Consider the following 17,353-nt stretch of genomic DNA (forward strand, 5'->3'; position numbering starts at 1 on the left):
ACGATGAAGAAAGAGTGCTTTTAGTAACAAAAACAAATTCATACAAATTGAGGAAAATTGGATACACATGATGATTTCCTTCCAAGCTTCTCTACCCATTCAAGTCAATATTTAGACCTATATAAGCATCTCTGGAAGCAAACGAAGCCTTGAGTTGATGTGGCTACATGTGCATTAGTTTTGTACATCTGGACACTTAAAAAACAGTCTGTATTTGCAAAGCTGCTCCAGCTCCATCAAGTTTCAATCTCTGACTTGGCCACTGCAGGACGTTAACATTGTTGTTTTGAGCCCATTCCAGTGAAGCTCTGGCCTTGTGTTTGGGGTTAATGTCACGCTGGAAAATTCATTTTCTCCCACGTCACAGCACTGCTGCCGGCCACAGAAAGCTTTCCTCCAGCATTCCCATGTACTTCACAGCCATGCATTGTGTTAGTCTGACTGTGATCTGCTGGTTTGCAATTCCCTTTTCAAATTATGTCTCTTAGATATTTTACAGTGGATGCTACTTGGACCTTCCTCGTCATTCATTCTTCAGTTCAATTCAGTTTTATTTATATTGTGCCAAATCAAAACCTCAAGACACTTTATATTAAAAGATAAAGACCCAGCAATCAGATGACCCCTATTAGCATGTACTTGGTGACAGTAGGAAGGAAAAACTGCCTTTTGACAGGAAGAAACCTCCAGCAGAGCCAGAATTAGAAAGGAACAGTCATCTTCACTGTTATGAATATATTGATATGTAGTATATTATTGAACTATTATTGAATTATCGAACTGTTTTGATGTTAATGTGCCATGAGGATTTATTTGAATGAAAGACAATGGACTTGTGTCACTGTCAAACCAGCTTACACAAGGATTTAGATACAGTACTAGTAGACATTTCAAAATGCAGTGATATAGTAGATAAGAGCAGAAAACACCATCAAAGAAAAGACTGTGACACTAGAAGGAGGTGGTGAATCTATCTGTAGGCCAATGGCTCCCAGCGACTCCAATTATGTTTCCAGGTAACACTGACACACTGTCAGAAAGAAGTTAGGAAAGCAAACTTGAATCCCTTAGCCTGCCATGATCTCCCACGGCTTATTGGATTAACTTTACAGTGTTCTTCATGCTCTCCTGTGCATCTGCCTGTGAGCGTCTGAGCAGAGTGTGTTTTCAGTATGACTGCATGCATGAGTGTGATCCACACATGTTGTCTAAATAGAAGAGAGGTGTTAGGTCACTCAGTGTCTGGAAGGGCGCCCTCTCTGTTTGTGTGCTTACACTGAGGAGGTCAGAGGATTTTTTTTTAAAAAGTGCTAATGGAGAAGAGGATGAGGTCTGTTAAAAGGTTATTGGCCAAGTCAGAAATATCACTGAATGCAACAAATAATATGTGAAATGGAGTGTGTAAACAAATATACCGCTTTATACTTTACCTTTAACCTCGATTCAATCAATCTGAGCAATTGAGTGGGCTATATGAAAAACCCAGGTAGGTATGTACACTGAGCACCATCCTTGTCTGTTTGCCATGTAGCTGCAGCTAACTTTCTTCATGAAAAGTCAGCGCAGGAACCATTAATCACCTTACGGCGAGGTCACGTTTGGTGGGGCCAACTCTTATACTCCCAGGTAGTGCCCTTCCCTCAGGGGGAGGATGTAGAGCAGGTCAGCAACAATGTTTATGTGGGTAGTATGTATCACAGCAGGGATCAGGATCCAGAGCTTTACAGCACAACATTGTAGGTACCAAGATGATCTGTATTTTAAACTTTACTTCTCAGTGGATTTTGTGGCAATTGTTTACCGCAATGCAAATGTAGATGTCGACTTAATTAAATGTTTGTCATAGAATTCATTCATTTCATTTCTTTAAACATTCCATTATAGTTGTGAACCCCTTCGTTTCCAGAGGACCGTGCTGACTTAGGATAAAAATCAGGAAAGCACCACATACAAATCATCTGTAACATAAATGAAGTGAATTAACCCATTTAAATGCTTTATCAGCTTCAAATTATACGACACCCTTCCACATGCTAAGTAAGAAGCACTGCCTAGATCACTGATAAAACACAATGAGACTCAGTTAAATAGTTCGGACTCATTGCAGTTATTCACCTCAAAATTCCTTTGCTCAGTGCAACCTCTTATTGGGTTAGGTGCACACAGGTGCTACAGAACCACAAGCAAACCTAAAGCTGGAGCTACACAAGAATTAGCATGCAGTGTCATGTTTACATTGTTCTTAGTTGATTCTCCAGCAGCAACGATCACATGATACCTGGGGAATCAAGTAGTCAAAGATGTCATTGTATAGCTCATGGGCCACATTGGTCTGCTGGTTTATCCCTGACCGAGGTGTACAAATGATGCAGTGATTCCCATTAAAAAGGACATATTGATATAGAATGTGGAGCTTTTAACAACACATGGACTTACTTCTAAGCATTTATTTAGTGAAGCCACTTTGTTTGTGCAGAGCTGATTGCTGTGTTTAAGGATTACGGTTTACAGAATTGCCATTAGAACATTAAACACACAGAGAAATGTACAAGAATTTGACTGATGATTTTGAATGTTTTTCCTGGGATCTGCACAAGAGCTGTGATGTCTGCAACACAGCACAGACACTCATCCTTGTATGTAGGATAATGACAGAATTTGAGATTACGGAGGAGCTGGCAGCAATGCACTCAGTGAAAGGAACTAGAGAGCGATTTGTTCATGGAGGTGGAAAGGTATTGGAAGGTTGGTTGGTTCTATCCCTGTCTGCCTGCATGTCAAGTATCCTTGGTTAAGATAATAACCTCAGGTTGCTTTCTGATGCATCAATCAGAGTATGAATGCGTGAGAATGTTAAATAGAAAGCAGTTACATAGAAAGAGTATAGGAAAACATGCTTGTGTGAATGTGTGAATGAGGCAAGTTGTTGTGTAACTCGGTGCTAAAAATGAACCATGTTGTTAATTTTGTAACAAAGGACTGTTAAATACGATAGTTCATCGGGGCAAGCGCTTTTAACCACAGATGGTTTGGTCCAAGTTTGATTCAGTACTCGCAGAGCGCTTTGACTTCTTGTCACTGCTGGAGTTCTTCTGTTAGAGAGCAGAACTTTCCTGGTGCTAGCTAAGCTCACCAGGTTGGGAAGCCATTCAGCCTGGACTCACGGAAGTTCGTCAAATAATCACAACAAAGTGATTTATGCCTGATGGGCAAAATAGCATGAAAAATTTTACTATGGGCCAAAGTAGTTAGGTTTTTAATCAGGTTTTTATCAGACTTGACAGGGCAATCTGTTCATGTTGTTTCTGTGACAATTTAATTTGCAATTATGGCTCATTACCTATTATTTAGATACCAGGGTGCTCTTAGTAGTCTGAAATAACAGCCCAAGGGTGGCTGGTGAGTGTCTAGACTTGTCTATAAAGTTAACCTACGCTATTTCTGGCTCACGTTGTGTAGTGTCAGCATGCATTCATTCATATATTTATGAATTTTTGTAATTCACAAGTTCTGCGCTGTAATGGATGTTTTTTTCTTCTTTAGCTCTGACCCAGTCCGGTCCAAGTCAAGCAACAACTAAAGCCATGACCTTGTTTGACCTTTTAAACAATGAGTTTAACCTGAATCCCTCTCACACTGCTCCTCCCACGCCACATGAAGGGTTACATTATAGACTTAAGCCTCCTGAGTAGCAATTAACAGCTGCCAGCATGGCTAACAATCCTTTTAACCAAAGCCTAATGAAAGCCCTAGCACCTCTTAAGAGTCTCTCCAACTGTATAACAAGCTCTCTTCATTATCAGGCAACTACAGCTACACAACACCATGCTAATTATATAAGAGCAGCGGTGGGCTTTGTGGGTCTGATAACTAGATTTGTCAATGCATCAATTCAATGTTACTAACATCATTGTTAGGATGGACACATGTCTGAGCTAACCCATAAGGCGTGATTATATTTTGTCATTTGCAAGACTTCCCAGATCAATCAAAATGTCATCGAGCAGCAGTTTAAAACTAAAAATATCTGCATAAGTAGCTGCACTGAAAGAACCTTATCAGTCGGCCCTCAGGCAACACAAGGCCTTCTGTCTGTGAACAGTGATGCATGCAAACACAGGATGTTGCCTTTGTTGCTGATATGCTTTAAACACCAGCGTCTGGAATGCGACCACAAACACTGCAGGCAGCACAACATGGTCTATTACTGACTGCAGGTGATCAAGTCTCTCTTTTGCTCGAAATCTGATTGGAAATCAGATTTTCATATGTTAGTGTATGTACATTTTCTGTAATTGCTCCCAGCGACTCGGTCTCTTTCTCACACTCTTTTCCTTGAAAACATCTTGAAGAGATTTAGAGTGGGTCAAGGTCTCCCGGGGACACAGGAAAGGCCTGCTCTGAATCTAAATAAAGGGGGATGAGGTAAAGCACAGCAGTGTGACAGGACATCAACAGGACATGCCTCGCTAACACTACATCACTTTCTCTCTCTGGATCGCTCATTGTTGTCTTTCTTTCTGTCTTCCTGTCTTTCTCCCTCTGCACATTGTTACCTTGACATTCCTGTATCCTTTCCCTTTTCAGAGCGAGAAATTTTCTCTTTTGAATCATCATCTGGTCTGGAGCCTCATGCAAACTTCCAACTGCAACTACTGTCCTGCTGTTCACTCTTTTATACTCTTGCACACAGTACTCTCTTTGACACACTAATCTGATAAATGCTAATAAGATTCACACTAATGCTATTAAATGCCTCTTAAGGGAATACCTTTCATTGTTATTTGTGTTTGAGGTATTACACTAATACATTGGTTTGTAGATTTCTCTGGCTGAGATGAGTCAGTTGTTTTTTGAAGTTCTTTAATAGAAGAAAAGATTATTGTACTGATAATATACATAGATTCATGTGCAATTATGTTTCCTAATAAATTAATGCTTTCACATAAACCTAGAGAAAAAAATTTGCCCTGCCATCTTGAATATAGTGGCAACGATGGACATCACTGTTCAATCTAACTGCATAGTATGTATGTGCCGAGCGACCGGCCACATATCTAATATGCAAAAGCAGAAGAAAGGAGAACTCGCAGGCAAATTTTCATTTCCGTCTGCACCATCATACTCAAAATAAAAAGGATCATACCTGTATTTTACTGTAAGCGCCTTGAGGTGAATGTTGTTGTGATTTGGCGCTATATAAATAAAACTGAATTGAATTGAATTGAATTATTTTATCATCTGAGAAGAATTCCCCTTCACGAAACAAGCAAAAACACAAAAACACAAAGAAGGAAAATAACACGACTAAAATCTGGATGAAACCTTATTCTTTTCCTTTTTAACTCAAGATCATCTTCTGAACTGAAGTCAGGGCTCTAACAGATGAAAACATGCATAAACATGATATTGTTTGCAATTACTTATTGCCAGCAAATAAGACAAACAACCCCGCTATCTCTGTACAGTTGACGAGTTGGCTAAACGTTATGCTAGCTAATATTACACTTGACTGCCCTAAATATCACGTATTCCTTCTATAAACAGTTTGTTTGCATTCTCACTTTGCTGGACTTGAATTAACTGTCCTACAATATTAGGTTTACCTGAAAGAAAGTTTCACTAACGCCTAACAGCAGCTGACAAAAACACTGACAAAAACAACAGCTAAAAGAGGCTAACATCAGCTAACAGGGGCTAACAGCAGCTGACAGAGGTTGACAGCAGCTAACACCACAAAAAACAGGAGCGCTTATCAACCATATCGCGTACCAAGTTCATCATATCCTCAACAGCTCACCTCAGTATCATGTCATGGGAAAGAAGCAAGATTCACTGAATATTCAGTTTGTATCGGACTTCTTTCATAAAGTTTTACGGCCTGGACTAGCAGCCTGCACTCACAACAGATTAATGGTAGCCAGAATTGTTTGGCCTACAGTGGGTACTGTAGCTGCAATTATGCACAATACTTTGGAAGTTGCCCATCCCCTGTGACCCTGAATTGGATAAGTGGGAAAGAATGAATTGATTGATGGATGGATAGCTACTCCTGCCTTACATAAAGTCTAGGTACAAGCTAACTTTGATGTTGCCAGTTTAAACTGTGGTTATTCAACTGTGGAAAGTCAGTATGGATGATTTTTTTATTACTGTTTTTATTATTTTTTATTACTGTTTGCTCTTAGTGATGCAGCACATAGACTGAAAAAGTTAATAAAGCACAAACATATGAAACGTGGGTTTTTTAATCTGAGAAAGTGCAGAAGAGTTTAAAACAGTGATGAAAAATAAGTAAAACTTCCTTTTGTTATTGAATGTAAAAAGGTTATTTTGAACAAATTGAGTCAGTCTTTGCTTCCCACACATCGTTCATCACAAAAGGTCAGAGTCCTAATTAACAAAAGCACTTAAAAAAAGAAAACAAATGTAATAGATATCTAACATCTAATGTAATAATAGGGGAAAAAAAAGGTAGTGTCGATTTATGACCAGTTCTACGCGCAGCTCAACTCTTAAATACAGTTTGTCGTGTCAGCTTCGATGAGTCACTTTACAGTGTGTCTGTGTTGTGCTCCACCAGCAGTAATCAAAACAGGAGGAAATGCTGGCCAACTTTTCTAGGCCTTTTCCTTCGATGTTGCTCCAAACAAACTAAGAGGAAGAAGTCCGCTCCACCAAAGAAAATGAGGGTCAACATGTTTATTTGTTCATTTGTGTGTGTGCATGTGGGTTCTTTGAATTTATTTCGCAACCCAATCTCCTGCCGCATTCCTGTATATGTCGGCTTTGATGCTGTGTGTGTGTGTGTGTGTGTGTGCGCTTGCCTGAGAATGTGTGTTTTGTCTTTATGGAATGCAACAAGACACCTCGATCTGCTGCCTCTAATTGCAAGGATACCGCAGCCCCGGGAAAAGACACATCCTATTTCCTGTGACATGGCTGCAACTTCCTGTCACCCAGTTTTTTATGGACGCTGTCCCAGTCACTCGGTTGATTGGCTGGCCTCTGTGTGCATGAGTGAGACAGAGGTCTTAGGATCGCCAGTAGTTTTGATTCCTCTGCACTGATGAGTTGCTTGCCAAGATCGAGATTGAGATGGTATCTGCCTCTACTCAGAGAGGAAACAGAGCTCTGTGAGTGTGCGGTTTTATCTTAATGAAGACCAAATGTCTGATGAAGATGGAAAGATGTGAGGAATGAGGGCATTTGGCCAGAAATCTGCACAGGGCTGGTTGAGGCCTAAACATGGATTGGGAGTTATGATTACGTCAGGGTCAGGGTTATGTAAAGCATTTTATGAGATTATGGAAAACCCTGTCAGTTCAGTTTACAGCGTTAAACATGTGCAATATGTATATAAATAGGTTCTGTAAATGAAAACATCAAATATTTATTTGAAGGGAGATGTTATTGGGAATTGCAGCTGTGAACACTAGCAACATCTGCTGGAATCCTTTGTTTGAATGTGATAACATAGTTTGACATACAGCTTGATAAAGGTGATACAGTTAAGATGTTAGTATATGCATCTAGCTGGAAAACAGCAAAGCAAGCTCAAAGATTAATTCTTGGTTCTGGTCTTTTTTATAAATTGTGTTTTAGATTTGCTAATCTGCTTGGGATCATTTTCCTGTTGCAAGAACCAATCGTGGCCACGCTTGAGCTATCGGACAGATGGCTTCACGTTTTTCTCTAGAATACTTTGGTGTACAGACGAGTTAGTGTTTCTGTTATTTAGTTTGGTATTTCTAGCTCCCCTAGTTATATTTAATAGTCCTGATGTGTAGTTCTTAGTTTTGTTGCGGTGCCTTCCCTGCGCTCTTGTGTCTCATTGTCTCAGTTATGTTTCCATGTCTGTTATTTCCCGTTCTGTGTCGTGTCTGTCTGGGTTTAGTCTCTGTGTGTGTTCCCGTTACTTCCTGTTTTACTTTGGTAGTCTCCTGTCTGTGTGCGCCATGTTCTGTTTTGCTTCACTTACTTTGAAGGTTCCTGGTCTCATGTGTTATGTTCAGCTTTGCGTCCTCTATCTCGTTGTGTGTTGTTAGCCCCAGCTATGTTCCCCACGTGTTTCCTGTTTCCTCGTCATTCCCGGTGCATTTAAGCATTTAAGTTTTCTTCTGCTCGTTGTTGCGTTCTCACTGTGTGTTCTGCCTGCTTGTCTGTTTTGTTTTTTTGTATTCCAGGCTACCAGCAATAAAGCTGAGTTTTTCTGAGTCTGATTTTGGGGTCACCTCTACCAGCCGCACACAGCAGACATAACTCAATGACTGCAAAACAAGCCCAAATCATCACCCCTCCACCACCGTGCTTGAATTCAGTGCTAATTGTTCCAAACAATCTTGGGATACGAAGATCTCGGGTAAACTGTATTTGCTTTGGAATATCTAGCTGCTGAAACGACTTTGAAACAATAGCTAGATATCAACTAAACTTCACCTTTAAATGAAATTTTACTAATTTTGTGTTCAATTTGGATATTTTTCAGATCTCTAAGCAATGGAAAAATGTACAGTCATAATAGCAATGAAACTGTATTACAGGTTTGCCTAAAATACACCAGATACCCTTCACAACCAAAACCAACCCAACAAAGTCAGTGAAGAAGAAATCAGTGGTTGTCAATGGTTTTGTGGAGCAGCTTCCACTGATTTTTCAACTACTCACAATGGGCCTTGTTTATTAACAAGCACAAAGAATTGTACTTATTTGCATCAGCATATGTACCAGCCATTTTTGTTCTCACCAAAGTGTGCATGTTAAATAATCAGAATAATCCCAAACTGACAGGCACATGCCAACAGTTTGCAATCGGCATATTTCCACGCCCCCAATTCTGTCCATAGCAGCATACATTTGCCTAGAGTTGAAGGCCTACCATGGCGAAAGCTGTGAAGTTGTTTTAAGAGAAGAAATTCAAGAAAAGTTGGTGAGGTGGAAGTCAGACTTTTCTGAAGTGTCCCCTGAGACACAAACTGTGGCTCAGGTAAAAAGAAAAAAGTTTGATGTTAAAGTTGCTGTGAAAAAAAAGAAGAAAAGCCCAGAAGAAAAAGAAGGAAACAGGGGGAGGATGAGAAGCACCAGATCTGTCAGCCCAAGATAACAGGTAGAGTTCCATAAGTAGGATATGGCCAATAAGTGAATGCAAGGGCGTAGATTTCGTTTTGGCATTGGTGGGGACGAATGATTCAGAGAGATTCAGAGAAAAGCTGATCAGCTGATCATTGATCAGTTTCATGATTGAATTAGCAACTATCTAGCTGAAGTAGTACGGGACAAATCGCGTTCCTTTTCACCTTAACTTTAAAGTTTGACCTCCTCGGCTGTAATTGGTCCAGCCCAGAGTCGATCATGACCAACTGGCCAATCCACCACCGCTCATTTATACCGTTAAAGAAAGAAAAGAAAGAATACCCCATTGGCCCATAAAAACGAAAAATCACGAGCGGCCCACTGGGCAAATGCCCGGTATGCCCAATGGCCAGTCCAGCCCTGAAATACAGTCATGACAATAAACGAATATGAGTTCAAGGACCTACAAATTCTCTGATCCTTCACCTTTAGCAAAATGGTAAATGGCCTGTTTTTGTCCCTATGGACCCCAAAGCGCTTTACACTATATTCAGTCATCCACCCATTCACACACTGGTGATGGCAAGCTACATGTAGCCACAGCTGCCCTGGGGTGCACTGACAGAGGCGAGGCTGCCGAACACTGGCACCACTGGGCCCTCTGACCACCACCAGTAGGTAACAGGTGAAGTGTCTTGCCCAAGGACACAACGACTGAGACTGTCGGAGCCGGGGCTCAAACCGGCAACGTTCGGATTACAAGACAAACTGCCAACTCTTGAGCCACGATCGCCCCGTTGTGTATTACATTGTGTGACCAGTTTCTACCTACATACATAAAGCGGTTTTAGTCAGAAGGGAGATGTCCTGTCCTTACATTTGAATACATTTCTGTTAAATAACCTTGGAAAATGACTGACGAGGCCTTTAATACATATTTATTAATATATTATACCTTTTTACATTCACACCTTTCTCACCAAAACAAAAGAGAAGCGATAAAGCTTCCAAACATTTTACAAGTAGTGACCCAATTTTTAAATACTGTGCCTATTAAAATGATATTCATCAAAAAAGACAAAAAACAAACCAACCCCCTACCCACCCACCCTTGTAACCTTGATAGATGTTGTCACTTGCACTTGTTTCTGGGCAATCTCCCACTTATGGAGATTTTTTTCCACTCTTGCAATAAGTTTGTCGTCCTGGGTTCATGCCCTCCACCTGCTTGCTTCTTTTTCTTTTGCATCAGTTCGTTTATTTGTGCAGCTGAATGTGTTTAACCTGGGACCGTCTTTCATCTCGTTCTTTCATCATAATAAATGTGGTGAGAATTTCACGCCCTCACTTTTCATAGTTCTGATTTACCGTAACACTAATTACCAAACCACACCAGAACCCAGAACTTACTTTAAACTCATCTTTCACCACAGAGTGCAACATTCACACTTCAGTAGTACCTGCCAACACCTGACTCAGAAAAACCACCAGCCCTAAAGCCTGTGTAAATTAACTGGCATATTATTGCTGGCATGCATTGACTTGTTACTAGGTTAGCTAGTATCGACCAATATTGAATGTCCAAAGCAGTGCTATGCTGTGAAACTATGTAAAGTCTAAAGAGAGAAAAAGAATTAGTCTCCTGACCAGAATTAAGATTTCAGTTATAGTGTAGTCACAACACTTTAAAAGTTTTGTATCTGAATGATTCCCTCATTTATTTATTTATTTATTTAATCCAAGGCAGAGGGACTCTGTGGGGTTTGACATATTTTGGGAGCACCATTTTGAGTTATGTCTCTCCCTCTGTGCACACCCATCCCCGTCGTCCCTCAAATCCCCCTCCCTCTTCAAGCACATCCCCACCTTGTTATCACCCTGCAAAGCCAAAAAGCTGTGTTGCCATGGTGACAGCCTACCCGTCAGAGACAGAAATGTGTGATTTGGAGGTGCCACAGCCATTTTCACGGCTGAAAGAGACACCATCGTTCGCAAGTCCCATACCCTCTCCTGCATCGCGCCATCATTAACACAGCATTTCCCCTTTACAACCGTATGTATACAATGTACGTTCCCATTCATGAATCAACACGTGTGGCTAAGACATAATGAAGATTATCAAAGCACTTTTCAGTAGTTGTGTTTAGCCTAAAGGTACCAGAATATCCTGATCAGCCCGTATACTAGCGTCCAGAAGTGTCACAGCTTTGGTTTATACATTAAATTAGGTGAAATATGACATGCAAGCTATAATTGGGCACATCAAAGCAGAAAAAATGTAAATAGGACCAGTCAAGTGTGGCAAATTATAAATTCATGCAGCTGTCCTTGGGGCAACCACAGGGCAACCATGAAGAGGCAACCATCCAGAAATCACATCTGGAGAAGTGGCAAGGAATAAACGTGATGTTAGCATAGAGATTGAGTGTTTTGAACTTGCCTCAGAGGAAGAAGGTCCCAGGTTCACATCTTGGCCCCGATCCTGGTTTGAGTCCTAATGAGTGCTCCTGTTTCCTCCCCTAATACATGCTGAAGCTCTACATTCTAGAGGTGAGAAACAATGTGCTCTCTGACAGAGTGGCAACTTGTCCCAGGTGAACTCAGCATCCTCTCACACATTGCTTGCTCTGGAATCTCAAACCCTGACCTTGAAGCAAGTATAGAGAATAGCTGCATGTGTGATAGGTATGAATAAAGGAGAGTGTATTTTACGCATATTACTGGCTAAACATTCACCAAAAACATATATGAAAGAAAAGGAATAATAACGATCTCTAAATATCCAATAATCATAAAAACATGATTGACTTTGTTATTTTGCAGTTTTTTTTATGGTATAATAAAATAAAGGAAATTTTGAATTTTTATTTCATAATTGTGGCAATTCTCAGACTGGTCATATCTGTGCTTGCCACATCTGTCGTGGATTTAGGAAGTGTGACTCCAGCAAAACAAAGAATTCTGGGAGAAGCAATTGGGAAATCCCCTGGACTGATTTATTCTTCCAGCCAGATACATCTGGACCAGTGTAAAACATGTTTTGCTGAAAAACCAATTGTTATATAACTGAGTGCATTAAACACCTAGTTATAAAGCAGTTGATAAGCATCATTAGTAAGGGATGTATTTTAACTCAAACAAGTTGATATGGCGTAGAGCCTGCTTGGGGACCCCCAGACAAAATCCAGGCATTTGGAATAAAATGTGTATTCCCCAACCAGTTGGCAACTGTTTGTTGGCTGTCCCGGGGTGAAATTGGTCACAAAGAGGGCACTGCACCCAAAACTGCCTTGCGATTGCTTTAGTCACTACCAGATTGCCACAGTTACTTGTGGTTTGCATGGTAGATATCGACCTGTCTGCAAACACTTAGTAACTGACCACAGTGTAAGTGAGACTGGAAAAAGTGTAATGCAAGCCCAAAATAGTAAAAGTAAAGTGGCACTTATTAAAACATGTTCATTTCAGTGGCAATGAACAGCATTTTGCTCTGAAGGCACATGTTCTTCACTTTTGGTTGGCTTCTTCCATGCAAACTACCAGTAACAGTGTCAATCTGCTAGTGACCAAAGCAATTGCAAAGAGATTTTCGGTGCCCTTTATAAAAGGTGTAGCTTTTTGCAATCAATGTCATGCTAGTGATAGCAAACAATCTCCAGCAACCACTTGCTAGCTGGTTTGGGTATATACATTTTTCCGCAGCAACCAGTTTTCTTGAGCTGACAAGCCTTTTGACTTAAGGTTTGTAATCAAATTCACTGTAATCAAATTTTGGTAAATACATTTCTTGGGGCAGCACGGTGGCACGGTGGTTAGCACTGTTGCCGCACAGCAAGAAGGTCCTGAGTTCAATTCCACCATCAGGCCGGGGTCTTTCTGTGTGGAGTTTGCATGTTCTCCCCATGTTTGCGTGGGTTCCCTCCGGGTACTCCGGCTTCCTCCCACCGTCCAAAGACATGCAACTTGTGGGGATAGGTTAATTGGATAATCCAAATTGCCACTAGGTGTGAATGTGTGAGTGAAAGTGAGTGTGAATGGTTGTCTGTCTCTGTGTGTTGGCCCTGCGACAGACTGGCGACCTGTCCAGGGTGTACCCCGCCTCTTGCCCTATGACAGCTGGGATAGGCTCCAGCGCCCCCCGCGACCCTGAAAAGGATAAGCGGAAGCGAATGGATGGATGGACATTTCTTGGATTTAATTAATCTGTTAGCACAGACTAGCATCTGATGCACTCATTGAGTTCATGGATACTGCTACTTTCTAACAAATCTAGCTAGCACTAACTTGGCGCTTTACCCCTTCATCCAAGTATTGTCCCTTTTAGGCCTGACAACCAAAAATGCTAATGTTAAGTCCAAAATGCAGCAGGTAATGATGAGATTACAACCAGGCTTGGCATCAAAATGTGAGTGAAAATTAATGTAAAAGCAAAATTTGATCCCAGATGATTTTTCTAATAAAATGTAATAGAAAAGCTCCTGTATGTCGTTTGAGATGGTAGAAAGAATAACCGGTGTGATCGTTTACATGGAGGATTCGTTGGGTAACAGCGATAAGCAGCACTTCCTTAAAGTGGAAGTATGACGGGCAAACACCGTGGCTAGGGAGTTTAATCTTTGAACTGACTGATCAATTCTATGAGTCTGCAAGCACAGTTGCAGTCAATAAATGTTTCTATATGCACACTGTCACAGTTGCATAAGGACTTAGATCTAACTAACTCATGTAGTGTTTAGGACTGTTCCCGTAACTGCAATCAGCCTACCAGCCTGAAAATTACCTGTGCTCTCGGTGAGACCTGACCATGTTGATTCAGCAACCCATCTTCACTCTGCTGGGATGCACCCACTCCCTGCAACAGTCTCAATCTAATCTGGTTTGTTCAGGCGCTGAGCAACAAGACCGAGGGAGCATTTTTCTCTTCCTCGACTGCTGGTTTAAATGGAAGCTTACAAACGCCATCTGCCCACAGCTCAGCCAACACACTCTGTATATATGAATAGTCAATGTCAATTAACTTGTTTCTCAAGTGTTCTCTCTAGCATCGAGCTGCTCAGAAATCACACTACCTCTCCCAGGAAGTGTGTATGTGTGCATCTGCGTACAGTATGCATGTGGGTAGAGGGGGTCTTAATTAAAGCTGCTTAATATGCGTATGGGTTGGCTTTTTTAGGGGTGAAAACAAATTTGTGGGGAACATATGGTGCCCCAGACATGGGACACACACACACCCCCATAATACATAGACACTTGCAGGCACACACAAACACTTTCAATCTTCAAAGTGAAGCATACGCACACACACATACTGGCACGCCTGGGCTCCTGCAGAAACTGGAGTGATGGATTCTGGCTGATTGTGTGTAAGTGTTGGAATATCATTAATCCCCCTTTTTTGTGATTTGGGAAGGTGTGTGCTCATGCACATCTCAGGGTGCTTTTGTGAGAGATTATTTCTGGCAGATGGAAGGAACCGTGGCCCCTTCTGCAGGGTCAACGGGGGGAAGTTAAGCAGCACAGATTGTTGCCTCTCCTCCTCGTTTCCTTTCTCTCCTCTCTTGTTCCCCTTTTCTCTCCTTCTTCATCCCTTGAAATCAGCTTCAACGCCCACCTCCAATCTATCTTCACACCCTTCTCTGTTTCTTTATTTTTATCTCGTTTAAGAAAGACGAAAGTAGAATGTGGTGCCAAAAATAGGGAAGAAAATCAGGGAAAGTGAAGATATTCAAACCTTTATGCAATACAAGATAAATACTAGCTAGGTTGAACATTTAACAAGAAAAAAAACAAGGCACACAAAGAAAATCCCTTCACTTTTATGCTTGTTTCAGCATTGATCTGTGAAAAAATTCAGTGTTACGTTGGCCATTCACTGGGTCCTTGATACTTTTTTCATACAGTCCAGGCCTTTAGACAGAAAACTAAACATTAGAATTACATGTTATGAGCATTTCCCACTTGTTGAGTTCTATTCAAGCCTTCTAAATGAAATTGAAGAGATGGAAATATTCCACTGCTAAAGGTGAAAAGAATAAGTTTAAACCCAGAAGACTTCCAGCACTTTTAGAAGGCCACTTCTCTTAGAAGTAAGATGTGAAAATTCTACCAATCTTTTAAAATGCTAAGTGGAGATTTGGACAAAAAATCAAGAAGAAACATCAAAGTAGTGATATAAGACGAGAGAACTTAATTCACATGTTGCAGCACAAGATGCTGTTTAAAACTTTCACGGACGATATCATGAATCCTTGTAGAGCTGAGATGAAGAAGAGTACAGTGGCCAAATGCCTGGGGATACATGGTCGCAATCCATACAGTAATTGACTTAAAACATCCACAGGCCTTATCACCGCAGTCCATATGTCTTAGTGTATGTGTGTTTAAACCACTCCACCTACATGTTCCAACCTGAGACGTCCAAGAGACAGAAGAAGCCGTGCAGAGGATTAGAAATCAGTATGCCCAAATCCCAGACGCGAGGTTCCTCCACCAATCACACAGCAAGCAGTCTGCTAACCACCTGGGGAGCCGTGCTGGGGAATCCTGGAACAATACTAGTCAAGGCGATGCCTGAAGGCAAAAGGGATCTTGGATCGGAGCTTCTCTGATCCCCACCTCAAAAAGACTGCTTCAAAATGTCCTGAGTGAAAAACTGGGGAGCGGTTGTGCACAAAGGATTTTATTTCAGAACTCGGTGTTTACAGTCGTGTCAATTTAACTTGCATGCCTACATGTGGAAAATCATCCACAAATATATATATATACATACATGCAAACCCTGCATTTATCCCCTCTGTTGCTGTCATTCTTCACCTGCCGCTTATTTCTGTGTTGGCGGTTTTCTCCCCACGGCTGCTTGTGGCAGAGAGGAGTGTTAGACAAGAGTGACGATATTGTAATAACAACATGCTTCCTCTTCCTGTCAATACTCGCCAATACCTGATCAAGGGGTGAAAAAACAGAAAACCAGTGGAGCGAATGTGGTACAGTTACAAAGTTACAACCTCTTACATAATGTATGTTGTTTTTTCAAGTTTCTGTTTTATTTAAACATTTCTTAAAATTTCTGTGACCCTGGATGTAATTGTTTGCGGCTCCTGGAGGTTAAAATGCAGATTAAGCTTGACAGGAATGCTATTTCTTGTTTGAAACTCTCTTTTCTTTTTTTTTTTTGGCCATGAGAAGGCATAAGCCAAAGCCTGGATGGTGTTTTATGAGAACCATTGATCGGGAGGCACATGCTGATGAGCTGAGTCGAGACAGTGCTGTGAATGAAGCAGGATATAGTCGTGACCCAGGGGGAATCACACCACACTCCAGCCTGATCTCTCGCAAAGCCGCTTGGAACCCCAACGCCACCCTCCCTGATGAATGTACTCTCTCTGTGTCTCTCCTCTCTCTCTCCTCTTTCTGCCTCTCTTTGACTCCTCTGCTCTCTCACTCTGTTTTCTGGGCCTGATGAATGCAGAGCGAATCAATAAATCTATTCCCCTGCTGGATACCTGATAAAATTTACAAGGACAAGCTTAATAAATTACTAATGGGGTGGCCAATTAGTTTGTGTGTTTGCATGTGCTGGATTGACTGTGTGGCTGTGTGTCTTGTGGGCCACATGACTTTCAATTCCTGCATTGTCATTTGCATGCACATGTATGTTGCGAGGTTGTTCCATGAAAATGCAACGTTCTTCTATTTTGTGAATCTAAAGTGCACACTGTTCTTCTTCCTTCTTAATTTTTATGATTTTTCTTATGACTGTTGTGTAATTGAGACCTAAGTCACACAGACCTAGAGATGAGTTGGTAACCCCCGGCAACATCGAGTCACTAAGGACAAATGCATATTCCCCACCCGGTTTGTAAGTGGTTACTGGCTGTCGAATGATATTGATTGGAAAGAGGGGCGCACCAAAAATCTTCTTGTGATTGCTTTGGCTGCTAGCAAATTGCCACGTGCTCCACAGCCTTGTAGACATTTGGCATTGTAAACTGCAGACAGTGCTGAAGCTGGATTTTAGGTACTCTTTTAATGGCTGGAGAGTTTAGACTGTAGTTTATGCAAGTGACCGGTGCTATTGATTGCTTCACACCTGCTGTCAAAGTTATGGAAATGAAGAAATAGCAACATGGATCTGGATAAAGTCTGTTCCCCAAAACAGCTCAAGTGACTTTGTTGACACTCTGTTGAAAGACAGAAACTGACTGCAAAGTTTGGACCTGTGCTTCGGGTCATAGTCCTTGTCCTTGTGTCCTTGTGTTTACATTGAGACCAGTTTTTTTGC

Source organism: Maylandia zebra, linkage group LG22 (assembly GCF_041146795.1).
Source record: "Maylandia zebra isolate NMK-2024a linkage group LG22, Mzebra_GT3a, whole genome shotgun sequence".
Taxonomy (NCBI): Eukaryota; Metazoa; Chordata; class Actinopteri; order Cichliformes; family Cichlidae; genus Maylandia; species Maylandia zebra.